Here is an 18,808-nt window from a genome sequence, read left to right as displayed (position 1 = left end):
CACATCTTAAATTAATGCCTTCTGCAACCATTTCCAGATCTTTATACACAAGACTAACAGCCATGGGTAAGATTACAAGTGCTCCCAACAGTATGACAATGGGGAGAGCAAGGAGGTAGAACAAAGCATTAGCATTTGGACTCCAACCGGAGAACATATCTTAACCATACGTTTCAGCTGCAGTGGCTACGCTGTGAACAGTCTCAAGTAGATTCCCATGCTGATGCAGCACTTTGACTTCTACCTCCTGGTGAATGTCTAGGCGCCCTAACAGTTTTGTGGTTTGTGTCTTTAACCCCACTTAGTTTTGGAGATGCTGTTCTGTGAGACCATCAAGACACAAACAGTTTCCATTTATACTCCCAGCCCAGGTCTTTGTTGATTATGGCGACCTGTGCTGCTTGGTCCTCTTGACGGTTGTCAATTTGCTTTCCAGCAGGCTCTTACCTTTGAAATATAGGCATTGTCATGCTGTACCTGTGCACTGAGTTTTTCCAAATCCCATGTGCTTTTTCCCCACGAGTTAGCCATTCAAATTAGCTTTCCTCATCTTTGCCAATTCTTGCTTCCAATGTGTGAGCCAGAGCCAAAGGGCAACGGCAATCATCCAAGCATCAGTATGCAGTCATAACCTCAGCCACTTCCTCTGTAACATTACATCAGTGGCCAGTCTGGTGGCTTGGACTTCCAAGAACTGATGTGATTGCCCTTCACCTTCATGCATTTCTATCCCCTGCTGAATGGGACTCCAAAGAGCACCTTTCCATCTTCCTCAACTGTCAATAATGTGACGAGAACCATCTGTGCAGAGGACATAAACCTTGTCATATTCCAGTTTCTTGAGCATGGGGTAACACCTCGGATTAGGCCCCGAAATCATGATTATGGGGCCATTTTATCAGCTCTTCTATGAGGCCTGGATGTCCCTGTTTCCCCATCTGATCCCACTGGGTAAGCACGACTGTCCATCAGGGCAGGTAAAACTTGCAACATGATGAGTTGAGGGCATTTCAATAAAACTGAATAGATTCAGTTTTAGATATATTTTTTTTCAGTTGAAAATAATTAATCTGAAGGTCAGAATAACAACTTACGTCTTGTATGTCTCTGTTGTTTCCTCTTCCAGTGTACTAATATAGCCTATTCATACTTAAAGCAACTAAAACAACACTCATTTAAAAGCTAATTTCTCAAATTTATTGAGGTGCATTCCCATTTACAGAGAAGAACATCTTTGTCATTGCAGCAAAACAAAAAGATTTCTGGTTTGTACACTAGGAAAATTGCTAAACAAGCGTAACCAATATCAAAGTAATTTGCCTCTCCCTAAACATATTAGGGTCTGTGAATAAGCATAGTAAAATATAAGATCCAACTATTGCTTCATTAACTTTGCACAAATATGAGTGAGCAGAAGTAAAAATTACAAATTACACCATTTCTGCAAAGAAGTTTACACTCAAATGAGGACATTATGTAGAACTGCATTACCACCTAGTGTATCACAGGAGTTCACAGCTGAACCTGGCATGAGCCAAATGTAGGTATCAGTCCAACAGTTTGCTCTTCACTTAAACCGAACATGACACTTCAGACTTTTATGACTATATTTCTTTTATTACTAGAGAGAAAAAAAAAAATCAGTAATGCTAAGTCTGCATCCAGATGTACAGTCATCATTACACTTCCAGCTGTCACATTTAAGAATGACTACTTCAGAATTTAAAATGAGATACACCATTATCCAGTGTATCAAAATTGCAGTTTGATGAAGTAAGTCCAAAACAGACACTACCGGACTCCATAGGTCAGAACCCTGTAATGTTATATACTTTGCATTTATGCTAGACACTGGGCAAGAACCTAAGAAAATAATATTTTCCTCTTGAAATTGTGTATGTCCCATCAATATGCAATTTGAAGATGCCAGGAAGTAAGCTTATGAGAGAAATTACAGACTTCCTATACCAATCATGCCTTTCTGAAGATTCACTATCACAGAGGCTTTTCTCCTCTTCTAGGTTCTTCCCTCTAACATATGATGTCCAGACTGCTCAACTAAATTGGGTCACTGGGAGAGGCTGGAGTGGAGCAAAGACAGCAGAGTAGTAAAATAAACTACAAACAACAAAAGCAACCCTGAGCATGTGATTATCAAGAGCTGTAAAATTAGCATGACAAGTTAAATTGTTAAATGAGCATAAAACATGCATTTTCATTCTTAAAGAATGAAATACTTCCACTTAGTATGAAGGCTTTAAACTCATCCTAAAGGACAAGAATCTATATATAACTTTGAAAGCTCCAGAGACCAAGCAGGCATCATGACACAGAAGCAGAGGTTCCTTTGAAAGTGTGAATCAAAAACAACATTACAGCTTTTCTTTGTAGTGTCATCACTGATTTAAGATTTCCAATAATACTGTTTTCTGACAGTTTAAATACAAACTTTAGTAGGAATAAAGATTAATATCTATGCCTCCTGGTTAGTTTAACCCTTAAATAAGTGAAGGCCAAAATTAAGTTTTCCTTACAAGTTAACACAGGCTTTTTGTTTCAAGAGAGAGTTACTTCAATATATTCCTTTCAAATAGATTCCCCTTTCAAACAATCAATAGGACATTCAACACAATCCTTACTAAAATCTTCATCCTAATTCTTAATAAGCAATTGAATGTGTGAGCATGTCTGTAAATAAACACTATACAGAATGAAGCCCTGTACAGAGAGAACATACTTTGCCTTAAGCTTAAGATTTTTCATTTGAAGTCACAAATGTATCTGTACGATGTCATATTGTTTATAGTTTTGCACCATTTTACACTTTACTATGCACAACTGTCCTGGTTTCAGCTGGGATAGAGTTAATTTCCTTCCCAGTAGCTGGTATAGTGCTGTGTTTTGGATTTAGGATGAGAATAATGTTGATAACACACTGATGTTTTAGTTGTTGCTAATACCATATGATGCCATGCTCAGTATATGAAGTGGGGGAAAGCTGGCCGGGGCAGGGCTCAAGGACAGGCTGGGCATCAGTTGTTGGCGGCGAGCAATTGTTTTTCTTTTGCATCACTTGTCTTTCTTGGGTTTTATTTCTCTCTCTTTTTGTTATTCTCCTTTTCATTACAATTAATTATTATTAATATATTTCAATTATTAAACTGTTCTTATCTCAACCCATAAGTGTTCTGACTTTTACTCTTCCAATCCTCTCCTCCATCCCGCTGGGGGGTGGGGGGTTAGCAAGTGGCTGTGTGCTGCTTAGTTGCCAGCTGGATTCAAACCACCACCACAAGTCAGAAGATGTTTAGATGATGTAAACATCCAGTAACCTAAATAAACCACCAGTAAGCTGTCTCTTTTGAATTTGGACAGAAGAAAATTTACATAGCCTTATAAAGTACAAAAGTGCCATTACTGGACAATCTGGTTTATAATTTATTATTATTAAAAGTTAAAACTGAGAAAGAAATACAGCTAATAGAAACAAAACAAAAACATGAGGCTTATGACTGTCAATATGGTATCAGCATAATAAAGGAAGTAACAAGTGTATATAAGGCTATAAACAGATTCCTACCTTTAAACTGGCTGCTAAAAGATCCGTAACAACACTGTATGAAAAAAATTAAGAGAGAAAATGGAAGATGTTAGTAAATTATTGCAAAGGTAATGGTAAACAGGTTAAATAAAGAAAGAAAAACATTGTTATAAAAGTAAAAATGTGATGAGTCGTGGATTTTTTTTCCTCTTGCAAAGGAAACAGTTTAACAATGCACAGCATGAAGAAAAAAAAAGAAAATGGCAGGATCACAAGAGCAATGAACAAAATTTGTGCAAAATTTCTATATGAAACACACCCTTTTTACCCTTCATTTTTAACCCCAGTTCCTTCTGAAAACAGAAGAATGCATAAACAGGATTCCAGGATACAGTGGTTATCAGCAGCTCTACCTTGTAGCATGAAAGACATCTACTTTTGTTACTTTGATTTCTATTGTTCTGCAGAACTAAATATACATAACTTAGTTTAAGAAAGCTGTATTTGAGGAAAAAAAATTCTTGCTCCCCATGCATCCAAAACCCACCATGGATTCATAGGAAGCTACCCAAAAGATTTGTCAAATTAATTTCAATTTAAGAGCATGAAACTACTTTTTCTAACTTACAAATTTTGAGCCTTACAAATTGCCTAAAAAAAAAATTCCCCTTCTCAACTTAACCATGACACTCCAAAGACACATGTTTTGGATCGTTTGCCTTTTGAGTACTTAATTTTCGGCTTCACATTTAAAGCTTTTCTCCACAACAACAAAAGCCAGAATATTTTTTTTGTTTAAAAGGAAGATTCATGTTCTCAACCAACCACATAAGTCTAGGACTAAAAGATCCAAGAATTGCACACTTGAAGTCAAGTGGTTGGAAAGTAATAAAAGTCTGCATGATGATGTGCATCACATAAATTAAGTATTACTTGAAAAAGCTCTTGTCCTAATAGATGAAAGATTTGCATCAAGATCAACAAGAGAGTATAATACTTCTATTCACAAGCTGAATTTTCAATTACTACTTAATATTTTCTAGGAGAGTAGTGTTGTATGCAGGAAAAACATGGTCACACTTATGATATCCACAGTTCTTGTCCTTTTTGTCTCATCTGTGTTTTGTTTCCTCCCCACTTCCTTAGCAATGCTTCTTGTGGGTTTCTCACTGCATGACACTTTCTCATGCAATGGTCTCTGTTTCACAGCCCAACTCTGCTTCATCTGTTGGAACAATTAGTAATAAACTAGCCACTGTAAGAATCATCCTTTAGATTAAAGCTTTGGTATTAATACACTGATCATATAAACCAGGGAAAAGTCATAATCTCAGGCTGTCTGGAGACTCAGGAGACAGCACAGAATTAATATACCTCTATTTTTGTTTACATTCTCCTCTGTATCCAGAAAGCCTAGGTCTTTTCTTTAAATGAATGCTCCATCTTTTCAGTATATATGGACAAGAGCTCTTGTCTCTTTTTCCCTCTCCTACATATCACCAGTCACACAAAATGAACGTTTCCCTTCAGTTTTACTTCACAATAATACATTCTCTAACAGTCTTCATTTCTTCATTTCTCAATAGAACGTACAAGTTGGTTGACGAAATGATCATTTTCCCTGATCAAAGTATACTGTGAAGCAATTTAATAGTAACACTAAAATAATTTTACTGTTAAGTATGACTTCTTTAGTTTTAACCCTACCCTTCTTCTTACAAACATACAACAAACTATGGGAGAAACATGATTCTGAGAAGAAAACCTATGAAGCAAATACAATTCCTGAATGTTATTAGTATTTAAATCCATGCATCCTGTTAATACTCTCTGTGTTTTATAAAATACTGATAACTAAACAAGTCACCACCTTTGGGCAGTTGACAGTTTTAAATTAGACTGCTTTGGTTAAACATCAAGTTATTCACGCTCATTAGCTTAGAACACAGTTTTAATCTAGGCTTTGGATTGCATGTTCTGAGAACTCTGGATCCTGACGAGACCTGGCTTTTTTCTTGTCATGTTTTACGAGTCCCTCTCCCTATCTTTTAAGGTACACACTGAAACAGCAACTAGTACCATGATAAAGGGGTCTCTCTCCTCCAAGAGAACATTGTTCACAACACGCTAGGCTACGCTTGTTGCAAGCGTGCACTAAAAATGTTGATTTTGTACACAAAAGAGATTAACCCTATGGCTCCAAAATAAAGTTCACAAAAATAAAAGATTCCCAGTGAATCATAATCTTGTTCCTTGATGATTCTACATCAAGGACAGTATTTATGTTATGACTCTCCAGTCCTCAGGCCTACAGAAAGCAACTATTACACAGCAAAAACAAGCAACAGAGAGCAGAGGCAATAGGGAACACAGCATACACTGAGTGATCTTTGCATTTACATAGAAGTCCTGCTAGTGTATATACATATAAATATAAACACATACACTTGAGACTTATTTTACACGATGGTAAGACAAAAATTGCCATTAGCAGTGCCATTAGCAAACCAATTTCCCTATAGAAAGTATGTTATGGGATCCTGCAGATAAGACTTAGCAATGAAGAGATATTTTTAAGTTACTTTTACATTTGTAAAGCACTTAAATTTACTTCTGTACATTTTTTCTATGTTAAAACAAAGCCACTGCACATACATAAGCTCTAGTTCAATAAACTGAAAATCATGTATTAGTGGATAAAGCAGGGGTGTACAGAATAAAAGGAAATACTATATAAACACAGTCTTCTTCAGTGACAGACTTACATAACACTTCCAAACTCATGACAACTAAGACAACTCGCTTTCTGAAGCATCAGATAGCTGCTTTTAATTGGGGGGGGGGGGGGGGGGGGGGGGATCTAGAACTGCATAGAATTATAGACACTAATTTTTGTTTATCAGGAAGTGATGCCTATACTCATTGACCTTTCACTTGAATACTTACTTTAGCTCATGCATTAAGTTGACCTATAAGACTGGACAATATATGTAGTTTTGCCATACCATCCATACCACCCATACCTTCACTCATACTGTTGTACTCCATCCCTATAAATACTTGGTTGTCTGGAGGAGAAAGACCAAGGGGCGGGGGGGGGGGGAAGCCAATATATAAATTAAAAAACCCAAACAGCTGAAGAGACTGTGGATGTCTGCAGTTTGTACTCACCTTCTGAAACTGACCAGGTTTATAAGAAAAGCAAGCTTCTCTATACCTCTGCCAAGTTTTATTACACAGAAACAACTTTGCTAGCACTGACAGAAACCAAAGGATCACCTACTTTTGAGTTCAACAAGTTTCCTCCACAGAAACTAAGTTTTGCACTACAGCTTCCACCACATCCAAGGTCCTATACTGTGCACTGCATAACTTTACAAAAAATCATTACGGATTTCAAACTGACTGTGTTTTGGGAAAGGACAGGTAACTGAAACAAGGGGGAAGGAATGAACAGATGTGAAGCTAGAGTAATTTTTCTGGTAACACAAGATCAGAACAAATAGCTTGTCTGTATACATGGAGCAAGAAAGAGAAATCAGAGACTAGAAAATAGAAACAGGTGAACTGACAAGGAAAAAAAAGAATAAGAAAATGAATACACTATAGTCGATAGTAAAATGAGAACATGAACAACCAAAAAACCCACAGAAATGGAACCGCAAAGAAAATCCTAATCAAGCTGAGTAGAGCTAGGTAGGAAAAGAAATCCTAACAAAACCACGGGGGATTATGTGTAATTTGTCAATTAAACTAAGTCACCTGGCAATATTACAAGTCAGTAAAATAATCAGATGCTATATTCATTTAATTTGCAGTGGTCTCTGGGATCACTGTGGCAACATGCATTTCATGCTGACTGCCAAACAATATTGTGTTTCTAGTCTAGAAAATGTTACGGTTAAAAGGCTGAAGGCATACAGAATCATAGAATAATTTAGGTTGGAAAAGATCTTTAAGATATGGGACTCTATCTCATAAAAGGTTGAAGCGTAGTTTACACGCTCAAATGCTGTCACTCTGGACAAGCGCATAAATGCGTTTCAAATCCTCCCTTTAAAAATGTCTACGGCCTTTTCCAGAATATTGCAGTCTAGGAATTACCTAGTAAGCAAGAATCAAAAGTTGGAGCAATACTCTTAACCAAATCACTGCAAGGTGCAGTAGAACAGATCTGCAGTGGCCTGCTCTTCATTACAAATGGAAGTTATTTCACGTCCTTCTCACGTGCCACTGCACATGTAGCTACCATGCCACCTAAAGACAAGAAAAAGGGTTACCAGTCTCTGATTTCTCCACAAGGTCTGATCCCAGACCAGAAGACATGGTAAGATTTGATTTCTGCCTATACTCAAACTGGTTTTGGATCATCCTTATTCCCGTGATTAATGCAACCCACCTCCCAAGAGACAGTAATGTTTTGTTTAAATGGTAAGATCCTAGTAGGGAGTACTGACCCCACCATACACTTGTGCAGAGTGTAAGTATGCAAACATTATTTTGATTCCTTTGCTTCTGGTATTGAGCAAGAACAATCTGTCTTCTCCTTGACTTTAAACACCACTATAATATACCATGTCTTTTAATGAATAAGAATGGCAGTAAGTTAAATTACTTGTAGTACAGTGTGATTAAGAAAGTTAATTGCAAAGATAATGGCTAGATTATTGAATCATGTGAGCATTCATTCCATTGGCTTTCACAGGAAATTCAGGGTGCGGCTTCCTCATCAGTTTAAGCTGATCTAAGGCTGCCGTGAGCAGAGGCAGTCATGCCATTCCCCACCCTTGTGTTTTCATGCCCCCCGCCCCGCCAGTGACTAACAACTGCAAGGCAGCATGGTACCAGAATAATTTAATATGTGGTTCACACACAACAATTGCTACACCACGAGGGAGGTGCAGAAACGTGCTGCCAAGGATGGTGCTGCACTTCTGGCACAGTCCTGAGTTTGAACAACTTTAGCTAATAAGGAAACAGCAAGGCAGGGAAGAGTGCTATCAACAGTAACAGTCAAAATACTTTTCCCCTTTTCACCTACCCACTCTGCAAGACAGTGTCAAAAATGCTGCCTCTTACTCCAATGTAAAAGTCACATCCACAGACCTGAAAAGACAGGGTCTATTTTCACGTGTTGAAATGGGGGGGGGAGGGAAGTCTCTCCAAGTTAGTCTTCCATAAAGATTATGCAGCACAAAATGAAATTAAAAGTGTAAATGATATACAATGGTCAAAAGCAGAAAAATTAAAAGCAAGAGTGTAATTCCATGCAACAGTTAATGAGTGCAAAAGAATTAAGAACTGTACCTTGAAACAGCAGCTCTAGGCATACTTTTAGTACATAACTAACTCTCATCCTCATGTTTTGACACAATACTATGTTTAATCAGGATATCCTCTAAAAGAAAGTCGACCTAAACATACTTGTGCTTATCACTTAATACCTCCAGAAATGCTTCAGCTAGCACAGGATTAGTTCAGCAGAGAACTTGATAAATACTCCCTGGTGGGATGCAGCATACTTAACTGCTGATGTCCCCCCGCTGCCCCACGGGGTACCTAAGCAGATTAATTTTATTGACTATAGACCAAATCAAATAAGTAGTCATTTCACAACTGGTAAGAAAACTATGAGATTGATTTTTTTTCTGATTGTGTCATATGATTCTCATTTCTGATTATATCAGACATACATAGTAAAGTTTGTTCAGTGAACAGCAAGCTCATAAGGAGAGATAATTTCATTCATACTAGGCCTGCATTAGATATTTTTTTCACAAGCACATGACTCAAAGTGGGTTAGAAACAGATACTGATGAAGGAACTTACATGCAGGAAAACATAAGCTATGTAGTTCTACTCTATGTAGAATATAAATCCAAAAAAGGCTTGTGAGCCAGAAACCTAAAGATAATAATGTGCAAGTGGTTGATGTCTCTTTAAGAGATTGAACATCATCTTGCAGAATTCAGAAGCCTCGTTAAACCTGAAGATTTAATCTGGTACTGGAGTGGCTGAACTTAATTTGCAAATATAAATTCAGCTGCTGTGTTTACTGTTGTTCCCAATTTTTTCCTCTTACTAACCCACAAGGAAGTCACTAACCTCAGTTAAAGAAAAATATACATATATATACATATCTGGGTTGCCTTCAATAGTCAACAAAAAATTATAGTTCATACCATTACTAATTTCTTTGAGTTTGATCAGTTTAGCTTGAGTCACATTTTCCTCCAAATGCAATAACCTTAATTAAAGAGCCAACTTCTTTGCCACAAAACAGTGAAATTTTTACTGCTTTCTAGAGAATCCTCCTGATCCAAATAAAAATGGTTTCTCTGTGTTTACCTTTATGTATTCTTACCCTCACTAAATGTAAGTTTTGGATCTCAATTAGCCTCAGTATCCCATAGAAATAAATTAATCCTTGTATTTGATTTCCATGTTAGTGCCAATGAAGTACAATTTTACTTCTTTTACTCTTTCTATTTTGAAGAGCATTTAACAAAAAAAAAAATTCACAAGCTGGTTTATGAAAAGTTTTAACTTGTTTTACTTTTAAATTCTTAATGCTAGGGTAGTTTTAACCAACCATGGTCCTAATAGCTTGCATCTTCAACTAACAGTTTGGAAATCCTCCAATCAAGTCCAATTCTCAGAAAGTACTTAGCATCTTCTAACAAAAAAAAAAAAACAAAAAACCAAAAACCACACCCCCAAAAAACAGGCCTTCCTGAAGTGTCACAGGCAGCATCTAACAACTCAGAGCATACTCAAACTTGCAGTTATCATCAACCACCTGTATCATTACTGAAACACCTAAAAAGCTCTACTTAAGAAAATTTCTTAAAAAACACTCAATTGATTCACCTTTGATGTCCTCAGTCTTTGCCTTACTCTCTGACAAGCAATTTTATTAGGAAGGTTCTACCTTGTGATGTTAGACTTGTACAGTTTAAGAACTGCATACATTTTGCTTATACTATTTCTACACAAAACAGAATGAATGTCAACCTTAAGTTGTCTTTAATATTAGCATTTCAGGGCAGTACACCAACCGACGCATGCCCCTTTTCCCTCCTCTCTCAACTGAAATAACAAAACCTTTATGAAAATTAAAAAACAGTTTGCAAAAGGAAGTCATCATACTAGTTGATTAGATTAAAAAAGAGGAGATTCTCACTCCAGTGAGAACTTCCTTAATTTTCTTTTGAAATTTTCCAAAAATTAGTTTCAAAGCGAATGTGAAAAATGCTGATCATAGCAAAATTATCATTACATTTTTGAATTAAGTTCTCCAAAAAGATACTTCCTAACACTATTTGCTTTTTGATTAATCAGCTTTTATACAAGAGTGTTCTTGTCAACCTGCCTCCCTATCAAGGCTTCCTCTGCAACGGTGTTAAAAGATGTCAGAAAAGTTTGGGCTGCACTGCTCTGAGTCATCAGAAAGAAAAAAAAAAAAAGGGCTTCCTAACTTCTGTATCACAGTTGCAAGATTTCAAGAACAACTCAGATTTTACAGGTCACTGAGTACAGGATGCACTTTAAGTTAATAATATCTATGTTTTTGCATGAAATTAGAAGCACTGTCTTTAGTGACCATTTCCATTTTCATGTATGTGTACTGTTATGATGAAAAAAATTAAAGAAACAGCAAAGTACTTTACTGACATTAGGCATAGTTAGTTTCCTGGGACAGTTGAATTTCCCGCCATGGCCAAACTTCCCAGGCTTCGGATTTTGAAATACCAATAGGCAAAGGAGAAAACATCGGTAATCACATTTGCACTTAAAAAGTCGAGAGGGAAGTTGGCAGTGCACTTAATCAACTTGGTTTTATTACTTAGTTTCAAGTTAAGAAACTTTATCAAGACATATGACAGAAGTCAGTGTACACCACGCTACCCCAGCAACGGGAGCGCAATACTTCAAACTTGCTAGAAATAATTTTATCTTCTGAGGACCACATACTGTATAAGTTTTACCACTGTAACAACTTACCGTGCACTTAAGGCCTTCAGTGCGGTCTATAAAAATGCATTTAAGACTACACGAATAATCATTCCGATTATTGATTAACCTTGCAGAATAGATGTCAATCAGTTCACTTCCACACATGCACTTCTATCGGGTACCAGCGACACGGCAGAGAGCAGCACCCCCCGCTTTTTCTGCCACACCGACCCGCCAGACTCGAGGTACAAAACTGAAGTTGCCACATGAAACTGCCGTCCCCAAAAGCTCGTCGCGACCCTCACTCACCCTTAAGAAAGCAGCGCGCCAGAGAGCTTTTTAACACGTTAAAAGGGGTAAAACTCTGTAACAAGATTAAAAACCGGCCGACGAGCGGCATCCGAGAGGCGAGGGCCCCTCCGGCCCGGGGCGCCGCGGGAGGGCGGCCCCGGCCCCGCGGGCAGCGCCCGCCGCATCCCCGCCCGCAGCCCGGAGCCCGCAGCCGCGCTCCGCTTCCACCGCCGCGCCGGACGGCTGCCCTCGCCGCCGGGAAAAGCCAGCCGCCGCCACGGGCGTGGAAAAAAACGCGCCCCCAACCCCGCTGGGGAAAAAAGAAAGAAAAAGGAAGAAAAAAGAAAGGAAAAGAGAGCGAAGAGCAGAGACCCTCAGGCCCCGATACCACAAAGTTCCCGCGAAAGCGCCCGGCCCCTCACCTCCAGGCCAGCGACGGCTGCGGGCTTCCTCCTGCCGCAGGCACCTGGCGGAGCGGCCGGCGGTAATATCCCCACCCCGGGCCCGGCCCCTCCGAAACCCGGCCCCTCTCGACACCCACCTTTCCCCTCGCTCCGCTCCCTCCGCCGGGGGCGGGGGGTACCTCCCCCGGCCCCCCCTCTCCCCACCCCCGGCGCGGCGGCCCGCCGCTCCGAGGAGGAAGGGAAGGAGCCGCGCCGGGCCGGGCCGACCCCCAGCCTGCGGAGGCCGCGCCCCGCCCCGCCTCAGGCGGCGCCAGGTGAAGCCCTCAGGGTCCTCAGTGCGGCCCCGGGCCCGGGGGCAGGGCAGCGGCGGCCGGTACTAACCCATCCGCGGCCGGGGCCGGGGCCGGGGCCGGGGCCGGGGCCGGGGGCGGGGGCGGGGAGGCCGGCGTGGAGTGCGGGTGACAGGGAGAGGCCGCGGGCGGGGCCGCCGCCCCCGCCCCGCCCCTCCGCCCCGACGGGCGGCGCCCGGCGGCGGGAGGGCGAGTGCGCCTGCGCGGCGGCGGGCACGCGGCCACCTCGGCCGCCCTCGGCCCCTGGTCGGCTGGCGCGCGCTCGCGGTCGGGAGCGCGCGCGCGCGCGTGTGTGTGTGAGTGTGTGTGTGAGTGGGGGGGGTGGGGCTGTGGGGGTGTGGGGGTGGGTGTGTGGTGTGTGTGTGCGTGGGTGTGGGTGTGTGTCCCCGCCTCCTCCCACCCCCGCGGCGCAGGCGCGGTGCGGCCCCCTCCGCCGGCCCCGGCCCCCCGCCGGCCCTCGGGTACCCCGGTGGCCTCTTGCCCTGCGGGTCGCGGCCCCGCCGGGGGTCTGGGGGAGCTCGGGGATCGCAGAGGCGTTCGCTGGAGGCCGAGGGGCCGCCAGAGGCCGCTGGCGGGGACGCGGGATTTCGGGTGGGCCAGCCCCGAGCTGGGGCTGGTGGGTCGTGCCCCGTGGCGTGGCAGGCCTTCTCCAGCTTCAGAGCTGGCCGCCGCGTCTTTTAAAGGCGGTCAGCTCTCGTTCCTGTTGGAGCTGGTTACGTGGGTTGTAAATTCACTGGGCCACAGGTGGGACAGCGGGCAGAGGCCTAGACACGTGCGTGAGGCCTGGGGAGCAGGGTGGGGAGCTGTTGAGTAACGCACAGCCCTGTCTGGTAACTTAGATGGATCTGAGGTGGCTGTGCAGGGTCAAATGAGTTGCTTCTGCATCCCCTTTCTGAGAGGTAGGCGCCCGAGGGGTGGGATGTACTGTGCAGGCACCAGGCAGCAGCCAGATGAGGCATCTGCATGTCACGAGACTGGAGGGAAACGCGTTCCTGTGGTTCGTGACATGTGTAGTTCAGACTTTAAGGACTTGCATGAACTAATTCCTTTTCTGGGCTATGGCATTGAAGAAATGTGTAGCCTCAATCAAATGGGTGAGAGGCACAAGGCAATTCTTGGCATTATCAATGTCCTGTGACTCTGATAGACTAGAGTGTCTAGAGTGTACTAGAGTAAGAGACCTGTCACAGTCTTTGGGATAAAGCTCTTTTTGTATTGTGTCTCTGTAAAAATACGAGGTATGGAGGTTTCTTGTATCACTCTTGACACAAGTCACCTGAGAACAGGAAGAACAGGCAGCTTCAGTGCAAATGGGTTGAAAATTCTGCGTGAGATGTCGGTACTTCCCATGATGTGGAAGTTGCAAGTGTGGTAATGATGGGAAGTGTGTACATATGAGGGTTGGAGGGGGACAGTGGATAGAGAGAGGCCCCATTAGTCTCTCCACTAAACCGCTGCCTGGGACAGGAAGAGGTGTCTTCATTTTAAGCGTGGCAGATTGTGACAGTTGCTTATTTGATTGATTGACAGTTGATTATTTGATGCACAAAATCACCTGAAAGTAAAAGCTAAAAGGTAGTGAAGACAAGATAATATTTGAAGAGAGGGAGATCCATATGCTTTCACAAGCCATTTGCAGGTTGGTGTCCTTCCAGTGTGAATCCTTTGACACAAAGTGGGAAGACACTTGCATTTGTATTTATTCAGTGCTGAACACAATCACAGTGCATGACAGCATCCTTTACAGGGAACAATGGGGTTTCTTATATATTTGCATCTTCTGGAGTTCAGTCAGTGCAAGACTTAGTCTGGCACACAGGCTTTTGATGATTACAATTCCCAATCCTCTCTCCCTTCAGGTAATGAGAATTTATTTGGAGAGTGAACTGCAAGCACTTCCTGGCAGATGTTACTGATCATCTGTGTCCTGTCGCCTGCTGGAGGGTATTTGCATTGAATGTAATGGGACATCTTTTGAGTCCTGCTATAGGGAGAGCAAGTGGAATGACAAGAAGAAGATGGTAGGTAGCAAGTTCACCAAGTACTTAGCCCAATCCCTGCCTGCATCAAGGAGTGCCTATGAAAATGAGTACTTTGGAGTTTGTGGAACATACACACCGAAATGGGGGACCAGTTTTGATCAAATGCTGTAGGTTGAGAGTCCTCTTATCTAAAAATAGAATGAAACTTTTTCAGCTGAAGGTTATGAAGTCCATAGTGGCAAGAGGCTGGTGTGTCTCATCCTTTTTCTCAGTTTTCCCGCCAAACATGGTAGCATACCAGTCTGTCTTTGCTATCACAGCTGCTAGTGTGGCCAGCCCATACACTATATTGGGGAATTAACCTGACCTTAAAAAAATACTTTTTTTTAAACTAGGTAATTTGTCAACCAGTTTGGTCCCCTAATGCAAGGCAAAAAGAGCGTTTGTATGCTGTGTTTCTAGTTTGGGACTGTTAGGGCAGGAGGCAAGAAAAGCATCTTGTAGAGAGAGGGAAATTTCATTTCCCCTCTGTACCTCCAAGTTTTTGTGGTTTGATAGCACAACCTCATATGTCCTTTAAACTCAACCTGAATTCTCTGATCAGGGAAAAGTTGCAGTCTCAAGTGGAAATTGTGAGAAAGTTGTGGTTTCATATGGTTTCCACCTTAGACCAGGTTTTGGTTTAAAGGTTATCATCACTTGCGAAAGAAGTGAGGATATGAGTGTGTTGTTTGATTTCATTGGTCGATCTCCAAGAGTAAGTTCTTGAAAACAGTAGATTTTGTTAAGAATATAGGAGTGTTTAAAGGTTTGCTTTTCTGTTCCCCCATGAAATACAGGAGCAAGACGAATCACGATGATCAAAAAAACCCCACCCAGCATATTGACAGCTGAGGGTAAGATTAGAAGTACTTTGGTGAGTATTCATTTGAAAAAATGAATTTTAGTCATAACGCCAGACTCAAAATCGATGATATGTTATGATATCAGTTATGATGAGAAAAGGAGGGGAAAAAAATATGTATGAATGAATACATGTATAATGAATATATAATATATATTCTAATATATATGCTAATACATATATTCTAATATTAGAATATACATACACACATGAGAATATAGTAATATATTCAATATTTTCAATATATTAAATATATATGTTAGTAATTATATATATTTTTATATAAATATAAAATTATGAAATTTTGAATCCTTTGAAATATCTTTTCTTTAGAGGTCAGATTGTGAAAAATGCCTTACAGTTTCATCCCTTGGCACACCTGTTTCTTGTTACCAGTTAAATATACAATGTAATTTAAAAATACTATGAGGGTTCTCCTGTAATTGGTCTGTATACTATAAAAACAGAAATAAGTGTGTTTTGCCAATGATCTAGACTGTGCTGCTGTTGAAGAATGCTTTTAAGTTAACAAATTCACAAAACCAATAGAAATTTTGAAAGATTGTTATGATAGAAAAAAAAAATCTTTTGTGATAGGTCATGCAAGCTGGTTGTTAACACATCCAGGGAAGAACAAGAAGGAAGAAAAGTTTGAAAATTCCCTGGGAGTGAAGGAGCAAAGGGGATGGGGGGAGAGAGAGAAAGGTAATGTGAGGGAAAACACTTATAGGAAGCAAACTTGGGCTTTGGGAGTTATATTTATACTTTCCCTGTGACACTTTTAGTGTTTTGTGTTTTTCTTAATTGGTCCGCTTATTTTACTCATTCTTTTCTGCTTGCTTCCCTGGTTGGTTGCGTCTGTTCTCTTTTCTCCTTTTCCAGTTTCTTTCAATTGCATTCTTCCTGATCCATGTCAAATTCATGTTTCTTGCAACTTTAGGGAAGTCAGTGGAGTTGTGCTGTCTATAAACTAGGTGTGAGTGATTGTGTTGAATGGATGTGTTGTGTTTCAGCTGCCTCTTTTATACGGACACATAAACTGAACGATGGTCTTGTTTGCTTTAAAGAGGTATATGGTGTAATTTAATTAAATGGAACCTCAAGCAAGAACAGAGGTCTGTATGCACAGATCCAATTATAGCATCAGGGCCTGGGTGCACAATAATTAGCCTACTCAGCATACAAATATGATTAGACAGACACAATCAGTCAATGTGATCTATTCTAAACAAACTATTTTTATCTGTTTTCAGCAGCACAGCGTTTTATTGAAAATGACTTATCTTTGAGGTTATTCATATGAGGTTTAAAGAAACTAACACCGACCGTATTTTTCTCATTCATATCTTATTGATATTCCTATTGTCCATATTACTAATACTTTCTTACACTGTGAAAAAAAAAAAACAAAACTGGCCTGTTTTTCTGTTTTGTAATTTTGTTCTGTCAAACTTACTGCACAAATCCATTTTGGAATTTATCATCTGATCTGTTTATCACAGAAGAAAACTTTTTATAGATTCCCAACATTGAACACACTTTCTCTTTTGTGATTCAGTCAGTTTTTAATGCTTGCCACAAAATCAGTATGTAATCTCCAAGTCATACTGTTCCCATGTGCTGTCACCAGGAGCACAACTTTCTGCATGTGCTGATTCAATACCAAAGGGAGACGTGGAACCCGCAGTTACAGACCTCTCCGTTTCTTCACTGGATCTGATCTGGCATGACTACCTACCATTCTGAGTTTTAGTTTACACATCCATAAGACAGGAATTGTACTTATTATGAAACTCTGGGAAATGAATTTGAGAAAGAATACGTTCAGTCTTTTCAGTGAGCAATTTAGCACCAACTTTGCACTTTTCTTACCAGGTTAACCAGTGAAAAAATATGACTTTCCATATTTTTCCCAACATTACTGTTAAGTCATTTTAAACAATACATATGATCACTGCAAATTGTCAGCTTTCATTATTGTCTTCCAAACTATATGGTCATCATAGTAAATCAATAGTGTAGACATCTTTGTTACATTTGCTTCTTGTTTTTGATATTCAGATATATCAAGTAATTGCTGTATGAGTGCTAACTCATTGGAACAAACTCATTACCATATGATTTTAAGATTTTTTTTTTACATTAATTACTAGCTGGCAATTAAAAGGTCTTCTAAACTGCTATTTATTTAATGGGAAAATATCCTGTTCTCCATTTCTTTTAGCTCCTGTTTACTCAGAATAATTTGATACATTGTTGTCTTTCATGTAATTCTTCCATTAAAGCCTATCAGTTCTTTGTAAAATGTTACGTGTACGTAGTGGGATATGCTGTGTTTCTGGGAATACCATACAATACAACTTGTAGTAGGAACTTCTTTGTTTACTTCCCTGGAAAAAATCAAAAGAGATTTCTTATCAGCAGAATCGTTGACCAGGAGATTCAGCTTTGCTCTTACTTGACAACACAAGGCCTTCACTACCAACTGTATCTCAAGAAATAACAGTCCTAACTAAACCTGACAATTCACTGCAACTTGCCAGCTCCTCAGCTGTTCCGACCCAACTACTTGTAAGGTCATTCCACAAGCTGGGTTAAAAAAAGTAACTTCCTCCTCCACCTTTTTGTCGCGGTCAGACCAGTTGGCCAAAGTGGGGATAGCCATTTCCAGTAGTGGGGCATAGCAGACTTCTGGAGAGAGCAGCCATGGACTTCCATGGGCCAAGCCTTATCTGACTTACCATGCACTGATACAGCTGGCAGCTCCTGGTAGGGTGTAGCCTCTCCACGAGACTGCCCACTGCACCATGGCTCAGCAATACAAGTTGCATCTTTGACTCTACTGGTTGCTTCTGGAGAGAAACTGAACAAGATGCTTCCTCTGAGCAAACCAATTCCTTTGAGTGAACCACTCAAAGTGACTGTTAGATATTGCGATTTACCATTCTGTGTCCTTCACAAAGGAGTCTGATGCATTGCAGAAAGTGGGTGCAGAATCTTAGCAGAATTTTACTGACAGCGAAGAAAAGGGAGAAATTGTTTTGCTAGGCTACTAAAAGCTGTGTTTATCAAAACACTAATGCCAGACTGAAATCACTGTGTGGCCACAGTTCAAGAGCAGCTATTTATTTTCTTTTTTTCCTGAGAGATAAACTTGACAAATTTCTGTTCAGCTGGTAAATGTGAGAATGAGTTAAAATATATGTGCTATTGCAATAGTTATACATTAGGTTACTACTAAGGAATTTACTTATAGCTGCTTCACTATAAAGTCTGAAATACCCTCACATGGGGAAAATGTTCTTGTAGTTAGGACTCAGCTACCATTCAAGGTTATGGTTCATCTCCTGATTTCAGTGCAGAATCATTGTAAGACCACA

General features: G+C 40.6%; 1 protein-coding gene and 1 long non-coding RNA gene across 12 annotated transcripts in view; one reads left to right on the top strand and one right to left on the bottom strand.

Moving 5' to 3' along the window:
* Positions 1-12,453, bottom strand: part of PTBP3 (polypyrimidine tract binding protein 3) — a 53,669-nt gene extending 41,216 nt beyond the window's left edge. For 6 of the 9 annotated variants that reach the window (XR_015701129.1, XR_015701130.1, XM_087742733.1 and 3 more), the window contains exons 1-2: positions 12,211-12,350; positions 3,581-3,614 (exon numbers count right to left, since the gene is read on the bottom strand). The gene's annotated coding sequence lies outside the window, so the exon portion shown is untranslated. Of the gene's footprint in view, positions 1-3,580; positions 3,615-12,210 lie in introns of all 9 variants that reach the window. The other 3 variants (XM_087742729.1, XM_087742732.1, XM_087742730.1) reach the window with 3 other exon arrangements.
* On the top strand, positions 12,404-17,370 carry LOC148050427 (uncharacterized). 3 transcript variants are annotated; one of them, XR_015701136.1, is made up of 5 exons: positions 12,404-12,506; positions 14,402-14,563; positions 15,364-15,440; positions 16,026-16,133; positions 17,059-17,370. It is a non-coding gene; the product is annotated as an uncharacterized LOC148050427 (long non-coding RNA). The 3 variants fall into 3 exon arrangements; XR_015701134.1 differs by lacking the exon at positions 12,404-12,506 and adding an exon at positions 12,733-12,838; XR_015701135.1 differs by lacking the exon at positions 12,404-12,506 and adding an exon at positions 13,478-14,181.
* The last annotated feature ends 1,438 nt before the right edge of the window (positions 17,371-18,808 follow it).

This window comes from Nipponia nippon, unplaced genomic scaffold (genome assembly GCF_047370975.1).
Source record: "Nipponia nippon isolate SJK-2023a ecotype South Korea unplaced genomic scaffold, ASM4737097v1 scaffold_8, whole genome shotgun sequence".
Classification (NCBI taxonomy): Eukaryota; Metazoa; Chordata; class Aves; order Pelecaniformes; family Threskiornithidae; genus Nipponia; species Nipponia nippon.
Note: the sequence above shows the minus strand (reverse complement) of the source record. Positions and strands in the feature narration are given on the sequence as shown.